This window comes from Mustela nigripes, chromosome 14 (assembly GCF_022355385.1).
Source record: "Mustela nigripes isolate SB6536 chromosome 14, MUSNIG.SB6536, whole genome shotgun sequence".
Classification (NCBI taxonomy): domain Eukaryota; kingdom Metazoa; phylum Chordata; class Mammalia; order Carnivora; family Mustelidae; genus Mustela; species Mustela nigripes.
Genome location: NC_081570.1, coordinates 101831913 through 101856262, shown reverse-complemented (window position 1 = coordinate 101856262; position 24350 = coordinate 101831913). Strand labels below are relative to the sequence as shown.

The following is a 24350-nucleotide window of genomic DNA, read 5'->3' as shown; positions in this document are numbered from 1 at the left end:
TCTTGGCTCTTGTATGTGTTGATTTTGTGTCTCCAGTTGGAATACAAGGTCTTGGTGATCAGGAATAGAATCTGTACTCTCTCTGCCTCTGCTTCTCTTCTCATTTCTAAATCACCAGTCCTAAAACTTGTACTTCTTTGCTTTTAAAAGCATAGTTATCCTGCTACTGACCTAGGGTTGAAACTGTGTATTTCTGGAATGACTCTGAAGACTCAATGTTATAAGGTGAATGTGAATATTCTTTGGAAGGTATTACACTAGGAAGAAAAACAACTATTTTTATTTTTTTTTTTTGCTTCCCCAGAAATATGCCATTGGGAATTATAGAAAAAAGGTAAATCTCAACCCCTTTTTCTGGATTAATTCAAATTTGCTTTTGTAGAAAAAAGATACACTGCCATTACTATTGGGGATTTACATACCTCATTTAATTCTCACAGTAGTTTTCCAGGAATTACCTTCATCTTATAGCTGAAAAAAAAATAGAATTATTTAGACCATACTTATAAATGGTATAATTTCAGCCCAGATTTGTTCCAGCCTAAAGTGCTTAAGAGTTTATAACAGTTATGATTGTGTAGGTAGGATTTTTTTACTCCAGGTTTACAAGATTGATAATGTATGAAATGGTAAGTTTTCATGGAATAGTCTAAAAGGGATTTCCTACAAAGTAAATGTAACTGGGACTAAAAGATGGAGTGGTACTTGGTTTTTCTTAAAAGAGGTTCACCATCCCTATATGTGTGTTTCCAGGGTCTTGTGCCCTTTACCTCTTCCCATTCTTTCTGTACTGTTTGTTGCATCAAGTATCTTGATGCAAGATACTTGAATGAAAGATACTTAGAGGGGATAAGCAAGGTGTGGAAAGAGACAGATAATTTGTCTATTGGTCTATTTGCTTTAAATCTAGAGATTCTTGCCAGTTTTGAACAGGAAACATGATAGCTTCCCAAGTAGAGAGACTTGAGAGACTCCAGAATGGCCTTACCAAAAAACATTTGTCCAAGAGCATTGGAATTCCAAAACTAGAGACATATTTGTACCTCTTGGAAGGTTTTGAGAAGTCCACAGTTCCCAATATAAATAAAATGGCTTTGGAAAGTTTGGTGACTCAAGCCAGTCATTTTGGGAACTAGGATAAGGGTCTGAAAGAGAAGAATGCAAAGGCTTCTTTGTTACAAAGAGCGGGGGCAGAGAGTGGTTGGGGCCCAGGACCCACTCTCCATGTCCACCACAATCAATCTCAACATTGCATCCTCCAGGAAGACTTGCTGAGGACCTTCTGAAATGAACAGCTCACTCCAGCCATACCTTGAACAAGCATCTTGAACAACCAACACTCCCTCTGAGGCCAGACTCAAACAATCTTTCTTAGCTTGTGACTCCTCAAACCCTTCCCAGCAGGGTAATGAATGAATAGAGGCTTCTGGCAAGCACCTGAAGGCCAACTTCTGTCTTTCAGGTTTGGATTTCAGGAAACAGCTTGGGAGGATGCTCTCCGGTCCCCACAACTGCTGGGACTTGTCTTGGGATTTGTGGGAGAGAGAGGGGAGGCTAAAAGGGATTAAAGCTGCTCTGAAACCTTGTAGCCGGAGGGGGATTTGGAGGTGGAAAAGGAGGGGGTAGATCAGCTCAGCTGCTTCACCTTCCCAGATAATCCATCACTGCCACTGTAGCTGCAGGAAAGCAGTCCCGTAACTGTCTGCCTGGAAGGAAGGATAACCTGCCGCTGGCTTTTATTTTCAGTTGAATTATAACACTTACCTTCTCATCTGGCCTTTCATCAGGAGGCTTAAGTGTTTTTCTTTCTGTGGGCCTTACTGGCCACGTTTCCCCATTCATTATCAGCATAGGGGCCTGCCATGCTGAACCCATGTGCAGCCTTCCACTCCCTACTTCCCATCCCCCAGGGGCTCCTTAGCAGCAACAATTTTCTAATTCAGAACAGACTCTCCTCTGAGCATTTGATCTTACAAGTACATTACAACTGGCTTTAACAGGAGTTACCAAAGGCAGGGATTTCAGAAACAAGATGTGAACTCCCCAAAAGATGGGGCACTAGAAATACCTTCAACATCTTTGAGTTTACCTGTAATACTTGGCTATATTACTTGGACATTTCTCTGTGCCTGGGACTAAGGGGAAAGGTGGCTGGGAATTTGGGGTCATTTGAAGATAATCATTAATAGGCTTGTTACCTTTAGGAGAGGATTGTGGAGTGTTTAGTGCCACTAGCACAAGACCTGTGAAGTCAGAATGCCTGCATTCTGCTCCTGGTTTATTTAACCATGAGTAAGTGATTTAAGCTCTCTGTGCCTCAATTTCTTTATCTGTAAGATGGGAATAATAATACCCACTTCCTAAGATTGCTGTGTTAAATGTTATAATCCATTAAAAGTTCTTATCACAGAGTCTGACACAGAATGTGCTCAGTAAATATTAGGCATTATTGTTGACTCCTTTGTTCATAAAATGGTTACGGATGATCTGCATACTTGTTGGTTTTACATCCAAAATATATCTCAAACCCAACTGCTCCTCCATCTTCACTTTTAGTAGCCTTCAGCAAATCATGATCATGGTCCGTCTAAACTTTTCCTGTAGCCGCTTAATCTTCTACTCTTGTTCCTCTCAAATTCATTTCCACAGCAGAGACATATTTTAACAAGTTAAGCTGATCATGTCACTTTCATGTTTAAAACTTCTCAGAGGGTTGTTCATTGATTGCAATGAGAACTTCTTTCCATGTCTTAAGAGGCCCTGTGTGATTTTGCTCCTAATTCTCAGTGTCAGATTGCTAATTTTCCTCCCTCCCTTCTTCCTCCTTTCTCCTCCTTCTCATTCTTCTTTTTCATCTCCTTCCCCCCCCTCCTCACGTGCCTTCCTCACTCTCCTCCTTTTCTTTTTTCTCCTCTCCCCCTTCCTTACTGATTAACCTCCAGCCACAATGGCCTTCTAATTCAGAGACTGACTAGTTCCTTGGCAAACAACTCTTCTGAACTCTCAATTAGACTGAGACCCTAAAAGGAAACTTCTTATAACCCCTTGCTAATAGGTATGGTCTTTGACTGAATCCTACTGGTAAAATGGGAGTGGAGGTGACAGGTATCACTTAGAATCCTGGACCATAAAGAACCTCCAGACATAACCTTTTCTTTCTTCATCCATTAGCTGGATGTTGATATGGATGAGAGCCTCAGACATCTTTAAGTAAATGGAAAATAAGTTTTTACTCTCTTGAGCTGCTGAGATTTTAAAGTTTAATTATTATAATAGCGAGTATTACCTTAACTAATACACCCTTTTTCTGTTTTTCAAACTCTTTCTGCTTTCATTCACTGCAGTTGCTATTTCATCTCCCTGAAATATTTATTTCCCAGCTCTTTTTATGATGGGGTCATGGATTCTTCACATCTTAGCTCAAATATTAATGACTCAGTGTTCCCATAGTCCCCCTGCCTGAAATGACTATCTTCTCTCTTATCATGTTTACTTCAGTCAGAGCATTTTCCCAGCTTATATTTCCCTTTTTATTGTTTGTCTCATTCACCAGAATGTAAGAAACAGGTTCGCATCATCTGTCTTGTTCAGTATGGGATCCTCAGGGACTGGAATATTGCCTGAAAATAAATAAATGAATTGAATGAACAAGTAGAAAAAAAAATATTTAATAGACTCTGAGCAGTATCTTGGGACCAAAAGAAAATTTGATCTATTTGGTGATAAGAAAATATATTTTTTATGACAAGTAAATTAGAGTTCTCCAGAGAAAAAGAACCAATAGGTTATATATATTGGCCCATATGTATAATATATCACATATATATATGATATATAGAACTAGTAAAGGATGTATATGTATACATATATATATATAGATCTTCTTGACTTATGATGGGGTTGTATCCCAATTAACCAATCATAAGTTGGAAATATCATGTGGAAAGTACATTTAACATACCTAACCTACCCAACATCATACCTCAGCCTAGCTAACCTTAAACATGCTCAGAATACTGATATAAGCCTATATTTAAGCAACATCTTCTAACAAACCCTTTTTTATAATAAAATGTTGTAGACCTTATGTAATTTATTGACTACTGTACTGAAAGTGATAAACAGAATGGCTATTTGGGTACAGAATGGTTGTCAGTGTATCAGTTGTTCACCCTTGTGATCAGCTGATTGACTGGGAGCTGTCTCTTGCTGCTACTGCCCAGCATTGCTAGCCTGGGAAAAGAGCAAAATTCAAAATTCAGAGTATATACAGTTTATACTGAATGTGTATTAATTTTGCACCATTTTTGTTTTTCTATATATATATATATGTGTGTGTGTGTATATATATATACACATATACATATATATACACAATATATATATAATATAAAAATATATAATAGGTGTATACTGTGTATATATAACACACATATAAAATTATCTATGTAATATATAAGTATATATGATGTATATTGTATGTATATATATAATGTGTAACATATATAACATATATATACATGCAGACGGATATTGGAGATACTGCAAATTTGGTTCCAGACCACTGCAATAAAGCCAATATTGCAAAAAAGTGAGTCAAATGAATTTTTTGGTTTCCCAATGCATATAAAGTTATGTTTATACTATACTATAATCTATTAAGTATGCAATCGCAGTGTCTAAAAATTCAATATGCTTATCTTAATTAAAAACATTTTTTTGCTTAAAAATGCAAACCATAATCTGAACTTTTAGCAAATTATAATAGTTATCTTTTTTCTGGTGGAGGGTCTTGCCTCAATATTGATGGCTGCTGACTGATCAGGGTGAGGGCTGCTGAAGGTTGGGGTGGCTGTGGCTATTTCTTAATATAAGACAACAGTGAAGTTTGCTACATTAACTGACTCTTCCTCTCATGAAAGATTTCTCTGTAGCATGCAATGCTGTTAGATATCATTTTACCCGCAGTAGAGCTTATTTAAAAACTGTAGTCAAGGGGCGCCTGGGTGACTCAGTGGGTTAAGCCTCTGCCTTCGGCTCAGGTCATGATCTCAGGGTCCTGGGATCAAGCCCCACAGCGGGCTCTCTGCTCAGCAGGGAGCCTGCTTCCCTTTCTCTCTCTCTCTCTCTCTTTCTCTCTCTCTGCCTGCCTCTCCATCTACTTGTGATCTCTCTCTGTCAAATAAATAAATAAAATCTTAAAAAAAAATCACTTCTTCCCATAAGTTATGCCCTGGTATATGTAATACATATCTTCATGAATGAAACACTGAGCAATAAATGTATTGCTGCCTGTATAGTCATTGTATATTTAAATGTATTCTCACTATACTTGTCCTCCATTTGTTTTTCACTCATTTGTTCATTTTTCCTTTTATCCATTTAATCATTCAACAAATACTGCTTAGAGCTAATATATGATAGGTGCTATGACTGAAAAAGGAAATAAATGATTCTTACCCTTGAGAACTTAAAATTATTGAAAATGATAGATGACCAAGCCTCTTGGATCATGAAGAAAGAAGACATGGGCTAAAGATAGTGTTACTCAGGTCTCAAATGAAACTGCTTATTTGCTTCAACTTCTCATTTCTAGATTTATCTTACAGAAAAGAGAAATTAGCTTCTCCATTACTTATATTCGTCTGTTTTCTAGTAACTATACCATTTCTAATTGGTACTTTGACCTAATCCAAAATACTTGAATAGCAAGAAAAGTGTACTTATTTAATCATGGATCTTAAATCTGTCTGCAGAAAATATATACAGTGAATAATTATGAAACCAGAGAGGGAAAATGACTATAATAGTATTTCAACTCAACTGAATTGCATAAATTAAATCACTACTGTTCATACCAAGAATATTAAGCTCTTATGTGTTATTCTTTAACATTAGATTGTATCCAAATTATGTGGAAAATAGATGGGAGACTTTTCATTGAGCATATTCCTTTCACTTGAGATGTCCCAGAGGGGCTCCAGAGGAAGACTGGGTGCCTACGTGTGATGTCATTACATAAATGAGATACACCTGCCACTTCATTCAGTTCAGCTTTGCTCTGGGGAATGGGCAGATTTCTTGCGAATTCATTTGTATCTTAGTTAAAAATTGCCAGGCGCCTGGGTGGCTCAGTGGGTTAAAGCCTCTGCCATCAGCTCAGGTCATGATCTCAGGGTCCTGGGATCGAGCCCCGCATTGGGCTCTCTGATCAGCAGGGAGCCTGCTTCCCTCTCCCCCTCTGCCTGCATCTCTGCCTACTTGTGATCTCTCTTTCCCTGTTAAATAAATAAAATAAAATCTTAAAAAATATTGCCTTCAATTCGGGGGAAAAGGCGGAATTTTGCATATCTCTTGATACTGAACAGATTCTCTTCTTTGAAAGGTGAAGACTTACAGCGTCTGGAATATGTAAATGGAACGAATGCAGTGTCATTTTTCTTTTAAAATTTGATTTTTTATTTATTTGACAGAGAGAGTGATATCACAAGCCGGCAGAGAGGCAGGCAGAAAGAGAGGGGGGGAAAGGGGCTCCCTGCCCAGTAGAGAGCCTGATGCTGGCCTTGACCCCAGGACCCTGGGATAATGACCTGAGCCGAAGGCAGAGGCTTAACCCACTTAACCCAGGCGCCCATCATTTTCCCTTTAAAGTGGGGAACAAGTAGTGAAGATAGAACTGAATAAGAGGACTCACATTTGTGCTTAGATAGTTGTACATCAGTCTTTTTGTGGAGACTTTTGGTCTTGTCCCCTATAAGTATACTCAGCAACAAGTTCTCCCCCTACCCACATTCCTTCATTTCTAAACCTTTGTTTATCTTCAGGTATTTGGGGAACACAGGAACACATGTTGAACACATATGTTCATGTTTTATTGATAATTAACTTTTCAAATATGTTATCTTGTAAGAATGATTTGAGTCTTATTTAGTAGCCTTATTTTCTTAGATAGGGGGAAATTCCAATTTCTCTAAAACGAATAAGATCCCCTGACATTCTAGTTGGCATTGAACCCATAGCACAGTTGAACATAGGTATTTAGAAATTGAGTTTGGAATTGGGCCCTTAGAAATAGAGTGAGATTCAGGTTTCTAGATTCAGCAATTGTTTCTCATCTGTTTCAAGAAAATAATTAGTATCTTGATTCCTGAGTTTGCTTTTACAGGAATGTTCAGATGAGAAGACTAGTGACCAAGCTAAATCACAAATTTGAAAAGGTAGTAGTTTTCACTTCTTCGGACCAAGGATGTTATTGGAAATTAAAGCTATCTTGAAGGATTTTATGGACTACAGAACTTTTTAGCCTGGCCCATAATCCTATGAAAAAAGATTGAAATAATTTTTAAAAACATGACATTTAAATTCCCATTTAGAATAAATATTTCTTTTGCCTTGTTAAATTCAAGAGAGACTTTTCTTGAACTGAAATATTCTTCTTCACTGTGGGGGTATTAACACCAGAAGGGACAGAGTTTGGAGAATATAACCTTGGGCAGGATGCTGTATCATGGCACTCTCTTTTGCCCGACAACATCACCCTTTCTGATGAACACTGGGGAAGAATGTGGGGTTGAAGAAGGCTTGGTGGGGAATAGGCAGTAATTTTCTGCTCTGAGCTCAGAGCAGAACAGCTATTCTAGGATGGTAAAGGGAAGGTGAATTCATGTCCTCAGGGAGCGAATGCATCACCCTCTCCTAAAATCCATTTGATTCCTAAAGACTAGAAACTGAATGACTGGTAATGAGAAGCTGAGGGGGTAATCGTTTCCATGTTTGATATGTAGTAGTTGAGAACTGGTGTTCTCCTATTTAGACACAGAGGCACTTTTCTGCATAGGTGCTGTGGCAGATTGTACTATCCAGTTATGGCTTCTTATATATTCTATATGGTCTTCCTATAATGTGATGTTGACATTCCTCCATTTAGAAGCAAGGTCTATGTACTCTGCCCTTAAACCCTAGTGGAATTTCATAACTGCAATATGTAGCAGAAATGATGTTGCATAAATTGTGATGCCAAATCACAAAAGGCTTCTGTCTTGCTTTTTCTTTGGTTGCTCAACCTTCAAACACGCCAGTGTGCTGTGAGAAAACCCAAAGTAGTTCACACAAAGACTTCATGGAGAGGCCCAAGTGGAAAGGAACTGAAACTCCTAGCCAGCAGCCAGAATGAACCAAAATACTTGTGAGTTAGTGAGCCATGAGATGCTTCCAGCCTCCGTTTTCTATCTAGATGATACCAACTAGAGCAAAGGTTAGCTACTCTAACTAAGCCCTACCCAAATTGCCAATTTTAGAGCAAAATACGTGTTACAGTTATTTTACAACTTTTGGGGTGGTTTGTTACACAGCATTAGAGAGCAGGAATAGAGATCACTAAATGTAAATCTTCAGAGTTCTTCCAGTCCTCTCAAGTATTTATACCAACAACTTTTCTTATCATAGGTCTTAAATTCAAGTCCAAGAAAACCTACTATTAACATAATACTTTTTAGTGGCCTCAAATTGTATATGTGTTGTTTGTCTGTATTTGACAGTCTCATTTATTCTTATGTCCATAAAAGTCAGGGAGAGAATAATTGTGATTGTCCTTGGTGTGACTTTTAAAAGGGTCTGTTTGAGATGAGCCACTGGGTACAGTTAGAGAAAATAAAGGACCGTTTGGCAATTGTGTTTACACTTCCGGTAGCCACTTGCAAGCTCTTAGTGTCACTGTTTTAATATTTTAGTCATAATCCAAATTTGCCTTTGTGACAAAACAGCCTGGCCAGTTTTTCCCTAAAAGCAAGTCTATAAAATTAATAATAAAAAAATTCCACTAATTCTAACTTTACTAGGTGTTCTTAAAAAAAAAAAAAAAAAGTCACTCCTAAATTGGTAAAATCTATAGGCTACCAAAGAAATCCAGTTACTATAACCAACCCTATAGAGCAATCCTGAAAAAGAAGATTTGGAAACAAATTAATAGGGGGTATGGGGATAGTATGGGGGGAGAGAAAGTGCACAAGAGAGAAGGGAAGGGAAACAGTTGTACAGTACTTGTTCATGGTATAAGATCAGTGAGTGGACATCAGTGGGGAGGATGAATCATGATGATGATAGGGATTATGGCCAGATAATTTAAAAAATCACATATTATCCTGAAATTATTTCTATTAAGTCTTACCATGTACTTAGAGCCATGGACTTTTTAGATCTTTTCCTTTAAGAAACCCAGCCAAGGACCAGTCCCTTTCTATCCTGCTGAAGTAACTGCCATGTTTCCAACAGGAAGAGGCTCTTGCCACCTTGTTCTTTCCTTCATGGCTTCAGTATGTTTTGAACAGCTACTTCATTTTTGTAATCTGCTTTCCAACCTCTCCCTGATTTTCTCCATTTCTACATACTATTATACATTTTCTTCACATAGTTCATACCAAGATTTTAGACTGGGGAGTTAGTACTTCCCTTTGGCTCTGCTTCATTCTTTCCCCTACACTTGGATCTCACACACTTGATAATGGTGTTTCCAGTCCTTCTGGATCCAGTCTAGGGTTGTCCCTACTGTCCTACTGAACGTAATTTCATGTGCTGGTGTTCTTGACTCTGCCATTGAGATACCCAGGGACTAATTTACGAGTAATCTAAGCAGACCCTTGTTTCACAGATAGGAACTGAGGCCCCCCCCCCAAAGATGAGAGTCCTATACAGTGTCACATACCCAGTACTAGAAAGATCAGGGCTGTTCTTCTGATCTCTTGAACCCAATCATTTTCTAGTTTTTGTTTTGTTTTGTTTTATTTTGTTTTTTTACATATCACTGTGTTTTCTTCCTTACACTTAAAAATTGGTGTGTGTCTCACTGCAGTGAATGACCCTAGGTTTGTAGAAAGATGCAACAACAATTGATATAAATTTCCCCAGGCTTACACCTTTAAAAACTTTTTCTCCTCAGTTTGTGTATGGTTAGACTCGATAGCTTTCTTATCTTGCCCATAGGTTCATCTAGAGTTTGATATCACTTTTGCACTAAAATCCCACCCCACCCCCCAAACTGGCTGAGCTTCTTGTTTATTTTTTTTCTTCTTTGGTTTTACATATGTAAAAACAGAACAAAAACCCACTGGAGGAAAAAAAGAGAACACAACCACATTGTATACTGTAACCAGATAGAATATTTGATTCTGATAGATAACATAGATAGTAACTTCACCATGGCAGAAGACCATACCAACATTAAAGGCTCTCTGTAATTGTACTGACTGCTACACCTCAGCCCAAAGAAACTCAGATGAAGAGACAAGCCAATTCTGGGCTGTAAGTACATCAGAGTCCTTCCCATGGGCACACTGGTAAGGCATGTTTTTTTGGAGTTCCTGGATTTAATAGATCTATTTGGCTGCAAGATGGAGATTTTATATTTAAAACCGACAAGTAGATCATGACAAAGACTAAAAATGCTTTCCAGTTTTCCAGACAGAGTCCAACATAATGGCTTCCACAAAGAAGGGAGGTGAGAAGAAGAGCCATTCTGTCGTCAATGAGTTAGTGATCAGAGAATGCACCATCAACAGTTACAAGCGCATCCATGGAATGGGTTTCAAGAAGTATGCCCCTTGGGCCCTCAAAGAGATCTGGAAATTTGCCATGAAGGAGATGGGAGCTCCAGGCTCAACAAAGCTGTTTTGGCCAAAGGAATAAGGAATGTTCTGTACTATGTCCATGTGTGGTTGTCCAGAAAATGTAACAAGGGTGAAGATTCAGCAAACAAACTCTATACATTGGTTACTTATGCACCTGTCACCACTTTCAAAAATCTGCTGACAGTTAATGTGGATGAGACCTAACCACTGATTGTCAAATAAAGGTATAAAATTGCAAAAAAAAAAAAAAAGTGCTTTCCAATTGATATAAAATACCTTGATACAAGAAAATAACCATTCTAAGAAATACAGGCAAAATAAGGTTGTCATTGAGTGACATAAAATCCAGGTGAGAGGTAAGGAATTGAGGTTTTCACTCTGTCCTAATAAGTAAAAAACTGAAGGAACTGAAAAATCAACAGTTCCTTTTTTCTTTTTGAATGTAGCTTTCTTTTAAAAAAATGTAAATTCAGTTAGCCAACATATGGTAGTGTTCAATGGTTCACTGGTTACATATAGCACCCAGTGCTTATCACCTCACATGCACTCGTTAATGCCCATTACCCAGTACTTTTTAAGAGAAAGGGAAGCAAACCATAAGAGACTTCAATGATAGAGAACAAACTGAGGGTTGCTGGAGGGGAGGTAGATGAGAAGATAAGTTAAATGGGTGATGGGTATTAAGAAAGGCACTTGTTATGATAGATATTGGGTGTTATACGTAAGTGACGAATCACTAAATTCTACTTCTGAAACCAATATTATCGTGTACCTATTGGCTATCTGTATGTCTTCTTTGGAAAAATGTCTATTCAGAACCTTTGCCCATTTGTAATTGGATTCTTTGCTTTTTTGGTTATTGAGTTATATGAGTTCTTCATATATTTTGGATATTAACCTCTATTGGATATATGATTTGCAAATATCTTTTCCTATTCAGTAGGTTGCCTTTTTATTTTGTCGATGATTTTCTTTGCTGTACAGAGCTTTTTAGTTTGATGTAGTCCCATTTGTTTATTTTTCCTTTTGTTGCCATTGCTTTTGGAGTCAGATCCAAAAGAAGTGGTGATATCTCCAAGAATGATGTCAAGGAACTTAACACCTGTTTTTTTAAGGAGTCTAATTGTTTCTGATTTTATATGCAAATCTTCAATCTATTTTGAGTTAGTTTTTATGTGTGGTGTAAGATAGTAGTCCAGTTTCAATTTTTTTGCATATTACTATCCAGTTAACTCAGTACCATTTTTTTAGAAACTGTTCTTTTCCCATTGTGTATTCTTGCCTCTTTTGTCATAAATTAATTCACCATTTATCATGAGTTTATTTCTGTGTTCTTGATACTGTTCCATTGATATATTTGTCTGTTTTTTTTTTTTTTAATGCCAATACCATACTGATTTCATTACTATAGCTGTGTAATATAGTTTGAAATCAGGGTGCATGATGCCTCCAACTTTGTTCATTTTTTTTTCTTTTTTCTTTTTGTTTATTCTTTCATCTTTTGCTGAAGTATTTTTTAAATTATTTTTTTAATAAACATATAACATATTTTTATCCCCAGGGGTACAGATCTGTGAATCACCAGGTTTACACATTTCACAACACTCATCATAGCACATACCCTCCCCAATGTCCATATCCCCACCACCCTCTCCAATCCCCTGTCCTTCCAGAAACCCTCAGTCTGTTTTTTGAGATTGAGTCTTTTATTCTTTGTCTCCCTTCCAATCCCATCTTCTTTCATTTTTTTCTTTTCTTACCCCCCAACCCCCCCACATTGCATCTACACTTCCTCATATCAGGGAGATCATATGATAGTTGCCTTTTCCAATCGACTCATTTTGCTAAGCATGATACCCTCTAGTTCCATCCACGTCGTCGCAAATGGCAAGATTTCATTTCTTTTGATGGCTGCATAGTATTCCATTGTGTATATATACCACCTCTTCTTTATCCATTCATCAGTTGATGGACATCTAGGTTCTTTCCATAGTTTGGCTATTTTGGACATTGCTGCTATAAACTTTTGGGTGCACGTGCCCCTTTGGAGCACCATGTTTGTATCTTTAGGATATATACCCAGTAGTGCAATTGCTGGGTCATAAGGTAACTGTATTTTCAGTTTTTTTTTTTAATTTTTTATTTTTTATAAACATATATTTTTATCCCCAGGGGTACAGGTCTGTGAATCACCAGGTTTACACATTTCACAGCACTCACCAAAGCACATACCCACCCCTGTATTTTCAGTTTTTTGAAGAACCTCCACACTGTTTTCCAGAGTGGTTGCACCAGCTTGTATTCCTACTAACAGTGTAGGAGGGTTCCCCTCTCTTCACATCCACACCACCATCTGTCATTTCTTGACTTGTTAATTTGAGCCATTCTGACTGGTGTGAGGCGATATCTCATTGTGGTTTTGATTTGTATTTCCCTGATGTGAGTGATGTGGAGCATTTTTTCATGTGTCTGTTGGCCATCTGGATGTCGTCTTTGCAAAAATGTCTGTTCATGTCCTCTGCCCATTTCTTGATTGGACTATTTGTTCTTTTGGTGTTGAGTTTGCTAAGCTATTTATAGATTTTGGACACTAGGCCTTTATCTGATATGTCGTTTGCAAATATCTTCTCCCATTCTGTCAGTTGTCTTTTGGTTTTGTTGACTATTTCCTTTGCTGTGCAAAAGCTTTTGATCTTGATCAAGTCCCAACAGTTAATTTTTGCCCTTGCTTCCGTTGCCTTTGGCAATGTTCCTAGGAAGAAGTTGTTGTGGTTGAGGTCAAAGAGGTTGCTGCCTGTGTTCTCCTCAAGGATTTTGATGGATTCCTTTCGCACATTGAGGTCCTTTATCAATTTTGAGTCTATTTTTGTGTGTGGTGTAAGGGAATAGTCCAATTTCATTTTTCTGCATGTGGCTATCTAATTTTCCCAGCACCATTTGTTGAAGATATTTTTTCCATTGGACATTCCTTCCTGCTTTGTCAAAGATGAGTTGACCATAGAGTTGAGGGTCTATTTCTGGGCTCTCTATTCTGTTCCATTGATCTACGTGTCTGTTTTTGTGCCAGTACCATGCTCTCTTGATGATGACAGCTTTGTAATAGAGCTTGAAGTCCGGAATTGTGATGCCACCAACTTTGGCTTTCTTTTTCAATATCCCTTTGGCTATTCGAGGTCTTTTCTGGTTACATACAAATTTTAAAATTATTTGTTCCATTTCTTTGAAAAAGATGGATGATACTTTGATAGGAATTGCATTAAATGTGTAGATTGCTTTAGGTAGCATAGACATTTTCACAATATTTATTCTTCCAATCCAGGAGCATGGGACATTTTTCCATTTCTTTGTGTCTTCCTCAATTTCTTTCATGAGTACTTTATAGTTTTCTGAGTATAGATTCTTAGCCTCTTTGGTTAGGTTTATTCCTGGGTATCTTATGGTTTGGGGTGCAATTGTAAATGGGACGGACTCCTTAATTTCTCTTTCTTCTGTCTTGTTGTTGGTGTAAAGAAAAGCAACTGATTTCTGTGCATTGACCTTACATCCTGACACTTTCCTGAATTCCTGTACAAGTTCTTGCAGTTTTGGAGTGGAGTCTTTTGGGTTTTCCACTTATTGCTGCTGCCCATCGGAACAATTTGTTACTTAAACTGTAACCCCTGGGGGATTTTACTAGTTGCCAAGCACATTTAGATATGGCCTTAAGAAACCCTGATACTTTAGGGTAAATACCCAATAGTGCAAGTGCTGTGAAGTGTGTAAACCTGGTGATTCACAGACCTGTACCCCTGGGGATAAAAATATATGTTTATAAAAAATAAAAAATTAATGAAAAAATTAAAAAAAAAAAAAAAGAAACACTGATACTGACATCAGGTCTTTGGGGAGAAGGACGATGTATGACCGTGAAGCTAGGCAGCTGGGGATGCCTGGCTCGCTCAGGGCTGAACGCCGCCTGCTTCAGGGAAGCCGAGTGCCCGGGAATGCCTGGTCAGCTCAGGGTGGAACGAAAACCGCCTGCTTCCCTTTTTGGTGATTGCTCCTTTCTCTTCCCAGAAGTGCTCATTGTTAGTTAGATGAGTCCTTTGAATGTGCTTGGTCAACTGTAAACATTACCCTCCTCCTTGCTGGCCTGCAAGACGTGACTAACGTGTGACCTTCATCAATCCTTCTGTTGGCTATTGTTTTCTATCTAATAAAAGTGAGACTGTGGAGTTGCTCGTGGCAGCAGTCCTTTTCGACTGTTGTCCCCTGCTCCCAGTCTTTTGCAGCTGACTTGTTTGTGCCTAATTCTTCTCTCGTTGCCGTCGCCGACTGGAAGCAGCAACTTATAGTATCATATCATCTGCAAAGAGTGATAATTTGACTTCTTCTTTGCCGATTTGGATGCCTTTAATTTCTTTTTGTTGTCTGATTGCTGAGGCTAGGACTTCTAGTACTATGTTGTATAGCAGTGGTGATAATGGACATCCTTGCCGTGTTCCTGAACTTAGTGGAAAAGCTTTCAGTTTTTCTCCATTGAGAATGATATTTGCAGTGGGTTTTTCATAGATGGCTTTGATAATATTGAGGTATGTGCCCTCTATCTTTACACTTTGAAGAGTTTTGATCAGAAAGGGATACTGCATTTTTCAAATGCGTTTTCAGCATCTATTGAGAGTATTATATAGTTCTTGTTCTTTCTTTTATTAATGGGTTGTATCACATTGATTGATTTGTGGATGTTGAACCAACCTTGCAGCCCTGGAATAATTCCCACTTGGTTGTGGTGGATAATCCTTTTAATGTGCTGTTGGATCCTATTGGCCAGTATTTTGGTGAGAATTTTCACATCTGTGTTCATCAAGGATATTGGTCTGTAATTCTCTTTTTTGATGGGATCCTTGTTTGGTTTTGGGATCAAGATGATGCTGGCCTCATAAAATGAGTTTGGAAGTTTTCCTTCCATTTCTATTTCTTGGAACAGTTTCAGGATAATAGGAATTAATTCATCTTTAAGTGTTTGGTAGAATTCCCCTGGGAAGCCGTCTGGCTCTGGGCTCTTGTTTGTTGGGAGATTTTTGATTACTGCTTCAATCTCCTTACTGGTTATGGGTCTATTCAGGTTTTCTATTTCCTCCTGGTTCAGGTGTGGTAGTTTATATGTCTCTAGAAATGTATCCATTTCTTCCAGATTGTCGAATTTGTTGGCATAGAGTTGCTCATAGTATGTTCTTTTAATTGTTTGTATTTCTTTGGTGTTGGTTGTGATCTCTCCCCTTTCATTCATGACTTTATTGATTTGGGTCCTTTCCCTTTCTTTTTGATAAGTCTGGCCATGCGTTTATCAATCTTATTAATTCTTTCAAAGAACCAGCTCCTAGTTTCGTTGATTTGTTCTCTTGTTTTTTTAGTTTCTATTTCATTGATTTCTGCTCTGATCTTTACAATTTCTCTTCTTCTGCTGGGTTTAGGCTTTCTTTGTTGTTATTTCTCCAGCTCCTTTAGGTGTAGGGTTAAGTTGTGTATTTGAGACCTTTCTTCTTTTTTGGCTTGTAATGCTATATATTTTCTTCTTAGGACTGCCTTTGTTGTGTCCCACAGATTTTGAACCATTGTGTTTTCATTATCATTTGTTTCCATGATTTTTTAAATTCTTTTTTAATTTTCTGGTTGACCCATTCATTTTTTTAGAAGGATGCTGTTTAGTCTCCATGTATTTGGGTTCTTTCCACATTTCCTCTTGTGATTGAGTTTTAGCTTCAGAGCATTGTGGTCTGAAAATATGCAGGGAATGATCCCAATCTTTTGATACCGGTTGAGACCTGATTTAGGACACAGGATGTGGTCTATTCTGGAGAATGTTCCATGTGCACTAGAGAAGAATGTATATTCTGTTGCTTTGGGATGGAATGTTCTGAATATATCTTTGATGTCCATCTGGTCCAGTGTGTCATTTAAGGCCTTTATTTCCTTGTTGATCTTTTGCTTAGATGATCTGTCCATTTCATTGAGGGGAGTATTAAAGTCCCCTACTATTATTGTATTATTGTCAATGTGTTTCTTTGATTTTGTTATTAATTGGTTTATATAGTTGGCTGCTCCCATGTTAGGGGCATAGATATTTAAAATTGTTAGGTCTTCTTGTTAGACAGACCCTTTGAGTATCATGTAGTGTCCTTCCTCATCTCTTATTATAGTTTTTGGCTTAAAATCTAATTGATCTGATATAAGGATTGCCACTCCTGCTTTCTTCTGATGTCCATTAGCATGGTACATGGTTTTCCACCCCCTCACTTTAAATCTGGAGGTGTCTTCGGGTCTGAAATGAGTTTCTTGTAGGCAGCATATTGATGTGTTTTGGTTTTTTAATCCATTCTGATACCCTGTGTCTTTTGATTGGGGCATTTAGCCCATTAACATTCAGGGTAACTATTGAGAGAGATGAATTTAGTGCCATTGTATTGCCTGTAATGTGACTGTTACTGTATATTGTCTCTGTTTCTTTCTGATCTACTACTTTTAGGGTCTCTCTTTGCTTAGAGGACCCCTTTCAATATTTCCTGTGGAGCTGGTTTGGTGTTTGCAGATTCTTTCAGTTTTTGTTTGTCCTGGAAGTTTTTATCTCTCCTTCTCTTTTCAATGATAGCCTAGCTGGATATAGTATTCTTGGCTGCATGTTTTTCTCGTTTAGTGCTTTGAATATATCATGCCGGTTCTTTCTGCCTGTCAGGTCTCTGTGGATAGGTCTGCTGCCAATCTAATGTTTTTACCCTTCTATATTACAGACTTCTTTTCCCAGGCTGTTTTCAGGATTTTCTCTTTGTCGCTAAGACTTGTAAATTTTACTATCAGGTGACGAGGTGTGGACCTATTTTTATTGATTTTTAGGGGCGTCTTAGCATCTCCTGGATTTTGATGTTTGTTCCCTTTGCCATATTAGGGAAATTCTCTATAATAATATTCTTCAATATACCTTCTGCTTCCCTCTCTCTTTCTTCTTCTTCTGGAATCCCAATTATTCTAATGTTTTATCATCTTATGGTGTCACTTATCTCTCAAATTCTCTCCTCGTGCTCCAGTATTTGTCTCTCTTTTGCTCAGCTTCTTTATTCTCTGTCATTTGGTCTTCTATGTCACTAATTCTTTCTTCTGCCTCATTTATCCTTGCAGTAAGAGCTTCCATTTTTTATTGCACCTCATTCGTAGCTTTTTTGATTTCAACTTGGTTAGATTTTTGTTCTTTTACTTCTCCAGAAAGGGCTTTTATCTCTCTGGAAAGGGTTTCTCTAATATCTTCTATGCCTTTTTTGAGCCCATCTAGAACCTTGAGAATGGTCATTCTGAACTCTAGATCTGTCACATTACCAATGTCCATATTGATTAGGTCCCCAGCCTTCCATACTGCCTCGTGCTCTTTTTTTTTTGTGGTGAGTTTTTCTGCCTTGTCATTTTGTCCACATAAGATTTGCTTTCTCCTCCTCTGGAATTTCACTGTTCTCCTTGTAGGTGAAGTTGGTCTTGGCTGGGTTTCTTGTTGATCTTCTGGGGGAGGGGCCTGTTGTAGTGATTCTCAAGTGTCTTTGCCCCAGGCAGAATTGCACCACCCTTACTAGGGGCCAGGCTAAATAATCCACTTGGGTTTGCTTTAGGGAGCTTTTGTTCCCTGAGCACTTTCCGTAGAGGTCTGGAGAACAGGAATGAAGATGGCGTCCTCCCAATCTCCAGCCTGGAGGAGCCGAGAGCTCGGGGTCCCGCTCCTCAGTGCACCCTCAGAGAAAAGGGCCCAACCGTCCCTGTCTCCTTGGCTTCTGGCTGCACTTGGGGGAAAGCACTCAATTGCTTGCACTTGGAGAAAAGCGCCCTGTCGCTTCTCTCTCTGTGGCCTCTGGCTGTGCTCTGAGCTCACCCATCCTGTGAGCAGTTCAAGGTAAGCCCGAGTTGAGAGCTCACTCCTTGGCTTTGTCGCTTTTGCCGGCTTCCCTGCTCTAATACCTGCGAGCTCTGTGACACTCAGACATCCCCGGACCTTCTGTGACCCCATGGGATCTGGGGTTACGCTGCCCCCGCATGGGCTTACCCCCGGTTTAGACTCTAGAGTGATGTCCCTCCGTGGAGCAGACTTTTAAATGTCATGATTTTGTGCTCTGTTGTTCTGCCGCTTGCCAGGAGCCAGCCTCTCCCCCCCGCGGTCTATCTTACTGTCACTTTGGATTCACTTCTCCGCAGGTCCTACCTTTTAGAAAGTGATCGATTTTCTGTTTATAGAATTGTTGCTCTTCTTCTCTTCAATTTCCCGTTGGATTTGTAGATGTTCGCAATGATTAGATAAGCTATCTAGCTGATCTCCTGCTACCTGATGTCATCTCAGCCTGCTACTTCTCTGCCATCTTGACTCGCACCCATCCAGCTTTGTTCTTTATTTTTTATTTTTATTTTTTTGCCCCTGAAGACTGTTTTGGTTATTTGGGATCTTTTGTGGTTCTAAACAACTTTTAGGGTTGTTTGTTATTTTTCTGCAAAAAATGCCATTATAATTTTAATAGGGATGACATTGAATCTATAGATTGATTTAGGTATGGACATTTTAACAATATTAATTCTTAACCCTCTGAGCCACCCAGGCGCCCCAACAATATTAATTCTTCTAACCCGTGAACACAGAATGTCTTTCCATTTGTTTGTCTTCTTCAATTTCTTTCATAAATGACTTGTAGTTTCCTGTGTACAGGTCTTTCCTCTCTTTTATTAAATTTTTTCCTAGGTATTTTATTCTTTGTGATGAAATTATACATAAGATCTTTTAAAAAATTTATCATTTTTATGTTTTGTTATTAGTATATAGAAACATGACCGATTTTTGTATGTTGGTTTTGTATTCTGCAGCTTTACTGAATTTATTTATTAGTTCTAATGGTTTTTTTGTGGTGTCTTTAGGGTCTTCTTTATATAAAATCATGTATTCCCTAAATAGTGACAATTTTACTACTTCCTTTTTAAATTTTGATGCATTTTATTTCTTTTTCTTGCCTAATAGTTCTGGTTACAACTTCCAATACTGTATTCAGTTAAAGTGGTGTGTGTGAGCATCCTTGTTTTGTTCCTGATCTTAGAGGAAAAGCTTTCAGCTTTTCTCCAAGGAATATAGTGTTAGCTGTTGCCTTGCCGTATATGGTCTTTATTATGTTGAAGTATATTTCCTCTTTACTTTGTTGAGAGCTTTATCATTAAGTGGATATTGAATTTTGTCAAATGCTTTTTCATTACCTATTGAGAGATCATATGATTTTTAACATTCATTTTGTTAATGTGGTGTAGGATTTTGATTGATTTATGGATTTTGAACCATAAATCAAATTTATTCCCTGGAATAAATCTGACGATCATGGTGTGTGATCTTTTTAATGTATTGTAGAATTTAGTTGCTAATATTTTTTATGAATATTTTTGCATCTATGTTCATCAGCAATATTGGCCTATAATTTTTCTTTTTTTATTGTGATATGCTTGTCTGATTTTGGTATCATAGTAATGTTGAACTTATAAAATACATTTAGAACCACTCCCTCCTCTTTGATTTTTTTTTTTTTATGAGTTTGAAAGGGATGGTTATTAAATCTTTGAATGTTAGAATTTACTAGTGAAACCATCTGGTCCTGGACTTTTGTTTGTTAGGAGGTTTTTGGTTACTGACAAACTCCTTGCTAGCAATTAGTTCTATTCAGATTTTCTTTTCTTGATGATTTAGTCTTAGAAGATTGTATATTTTCATACATTTGTCCACTTTTAATAGGTTATCCAGTTTGTTGGTATATAACTGTTTCTAATAGTTTCTTCTGACCTTCTGCATATACTGGTATCAGTTTTTATTCTCCTCTTTCATTTATAATATCATTTATTTGATCCCTCTCTTTCTCTCTCTCTCTCTTTTTTTTTTTTTTTAGTAAAGCTAGCTAAAGCTTTATCAATTTTGTTTATCTTTTTAGAGAACTTAGTTTTGGTTTCATTGGTCTTTCCCATTGTTTTTAGTTTCTGTTTCACTTATTTCTTCTCCAATCTTTATTATTTTTTATGATAACTTTGGGCTTTATTTTTTTCTTTTTCTAACTCCTTTGAGTGCAAAGTTGGATTATTTATTTGAGAATTTTATTTTTTGTTTCTCAATATAGTACTGTATGCTATGAACTTCTCTCTTAAAACTCCCTCTACTGCATCCCACAGATTTTATTTTCACTATCATTTGTCTTTTAAGCTATCTTCTTAAAAATTCTTTAAAAAAATTTTTTTTATGTTTCTACTCTAGGTGGTTTCTACTGTCCTTTCTTCTAGGTCACTGGTCCTTTCTTCTGTTTCATCTAGTTTGTTATTGGACCCCTTGAGTGTATTTTTCTTTTCTTTTAAAGATTTTATTTATTTATTTGTCAGAGAGAGAGAGAGAAAGAGCAGAAAACAGGGGAGGTGGCAGACAGAGGGAAAAGCATGTTCCCCACTGAGCAAGGATCCCAATGTGGGACTTGATCCCAGGACTCTGGGATCATGACCTGAACTAAAGGTAGCCACTTAACTAACTGAGCCACCCAGCTGTTCCTCTCTCTAGTGTATTTTTCATCTTAATTATTATATTCTTTAGCTCTGTAACTTTTATTTAGTACTTTATGTGTTAATCTTTTCTTTTCCTGAAATTGGTGAGCATCTTTATGATCATTATTTTGAAGTCTTTATCAGGTATATTACTTATTGCCTTTTCATTGATTTTTTTTTTGCCCTGTGCTTTTATCTTGTTCTTTCATTTAGAACATATCTGTTTCCTTATTTTGCTTGACAGTCTCTGTTTCTGATTTTGGCAGAAGAGCTCTTTCTCTAGTCTTGAAGGAGTGGTCATAGGAAGAGTGGGAGTGTGTTTCAATGAGCTATCTATACAGTGCCCTGAGGGTAGTAGCCTGCTGAGAACTGTTCCTCTGATTGTTTTGGTCTTTTGAGGCACCAGAGCCAGGTATTCAAGGGGCATGTCTTGTTTGGAATGCATACATCTGTTGGCTTTAGCAAGGTTGTGGAGGAATCTTCTGTGGGCTTTCCCAGGGCAGTGTGGTGGAGAGTGACAAGCCAGCACAGGATTACCTGCTAAGTTTAGTGGGCTGATTTGCCAAGGAGTGTTGGGCCAGGGTACACTTGCTCATTGGGTTTGGTGGGTTGGGGCCATATGACAGTATAGAGGTAAAGCAAGCATCACTAGCAAGGTAGGGAGAGAGTACAAAGATGGCTGCCACCATTGCCAGCATTAGCAAGGTAGCGGAGTGCAAAAGTGGTGTCCACCAAAAAAAGGCAGTCTCTTTGATAAATGGTGCTGGGAAAATTGGACAGCTATGTGTAGATGAATGAAACTCAACCATTCTCTTAAACCATACACAAAGATAAACTCGAAACGGATAAAAGACCTCAACATGAGACAGGAATCCATCAGAATCCTAGAAGAGAACATAGGCAGTAATCTCTTCGACATCGGCTACAGCAACTTCTTTCAAGATATGTCTCCAAAGGCAAAGGAAACAAAAGCAAAAATGAACTTTTGGGACTTCATCAAGATCAAAAGCTTCTGCACAGCAAAGGAAACAGTCAGCAAAACAAAGAGACAACCCATGGAATGGGAGAAGATATTCGCAAATGACAATACTGACAAAGGGCTGATATCCAGATCTATAAAGAACTCCGCAAACTCAACACACACAAAACAGATAATCATGTCAAAAAATGGGCAGAAGACATGAACAGACACTTCTCCAATGAAGACATACAAATGGCTATCAGACACATGAAAAAATGTTCATCATCACTAGCCATCAGGGAGATTCAAATCAAAATCACATTGAGATACCACCTTACACCAGTTAGAATGGCCAAAATTAACAAGACAATAAACAACGTGTGTTGGAGAGGATGTGGAGAAAGGGGAATCCTCTTACACTATTGGTGGGAATACAACTTGGTGCACCCACTTTGGAAAATGGTATGGAGACTCCTTAAGAAATTAAAAATAGAACTTCCCTATGACCCTGCAATTGCACTCCTGGGTATTTATCCCAAAGATACAGATGCAGTGAACAGAAGGACCATCTGCACCCCAATGTTCATAGCAGCAATGGCCACAGTCACCAAACTTTGGAAAGAACCAAGATGCCCTTCAATGGATGAATGGATAAGGAAGATATGGTCCATATACACTATGGAGTATTATGCCTCCATCAAAATGGATGAATACCCAACTTTTGTATCAACATGGAGGGGACTGGAAGAGATTATGCTGAGTGAAATAAGTCAAGCAGAGAGTCAATTATCATATGGTTTTGCTTATTTGAGGGAAAATTGGAGGGGGAGACAAACCATGAGAGACTGGACTCTGAAAAACAATCTGAGGGTTTTGAAGGGGCAGGGGGTGGGAGGTTGGGGGAACAAGGTGATGGGTATTAGGGAGGGCACCTATTGCAAGGAGCACTGGGTGTGGTGCAAAAACAATGAATACTGTTATGCTGAAAAGAAATTTAAAAAAAAAAAGCTTAAAAAAAAGGGGGTTATCCACCAGCACTTCTGTTCCCAGAGGGAGTTCCAACAGACTCCTTCCCCTCCAGCAGATGCTTTCTATAAAAATTAGCTAATGAATCTCTTTCACATATGGTCTGGACACTTTTCAACCTGCTGCTTTTACAAGTAATTCTCTATATGAGCTCTTTAAGAGCAGAGTCAGTTTCCTACAGCCTTTTATAACTTCTGGACATAAGACCTATTGGTTTTAAAGCCAAATTTTTTAGGGTCTCATATCTTCAGAGCAGGTTCAAAGGATGGGAAGTGATGTGGGACTCAGACCCACTTTTTTTCAGGGATACACTCCGTACTTATTACATCCTTCCAGATGTGGGTTACTGCATTGGGAATGGGTTTTGGTGGGACTGTATCTCTGTGTCTCTTCCCTGGTTTGATATGGCTTTTTAATTTTTTGTTGTGGAAGAGCTGTTCAGCTAGTTCTCTGGTCCTTTGCAGAATTGTTCTATAATGTAGCTATAGATTTGGTGTGTCTGTGGGAGGAGGTTTGTGCAAGGTCTTCCTATGCTGCCATCTTGAACTGCACTCCCCCCAACCCAGTTTGGCAGATTTTTATAAAACTAAACATACCCTTACCATATGATCCAGCCGTCATGCTCCTTGGTATTTATCCAAATTGAATTGAAAACTCATATCCATGCAAAACCCTCCACACAGATGTTTTATATATCATATAAATCTTAGCTCTCATAATGGTTTATACAGTGGTGGAGAGTTTTGAACCCACATTTACCATAGAGCTTTAGAGCATCTTTTAGTGGACATGGGACAGTGCATCAAGAACAAACAACAGTGTAGAAGGCTTTCATAATGCAATACAAAGCCTCAGTTACAAATATGTATTTTGGAAACTGACCACTCTCTTAATGAAAGAAAGGCATTTAGTGAAAAAAAGAAAAATTGTGATGCCAAAGAAGGAGACAAATCAACAAGCAAAAAAATTGTATAATACTGTGAATGGAAATCTTTGAAAACAAATGCTTTGGTACGATCCATAAAATAAAATCTGTTACATGAGTCTACAACATATATTTTGAATGTATTCAGATATTTTATATTCCATAATAAAATCTTTTATTTTTATCATTAATTTTTCATGTTTCATTATGTTCTTAATGAAATTCCCTCTTTCATTTTTTGTGATTTATTTTTTAT

General features: G+C 37.9%; 1 pseudogene; it reads left to right on the top strand.

The window, feature by feature from the left end:
- Window positions 1-10470: 10470 nt before the first annotated feature.
- LOC132002119 (large ribosomal subunit protein eL31-like) lies at window positions 10471-10826 on the top strand (annotated as a pseudogene).
- The last annotated feature ends 13524 nt before the right edge of the window (window positions 10827-24350 follow it).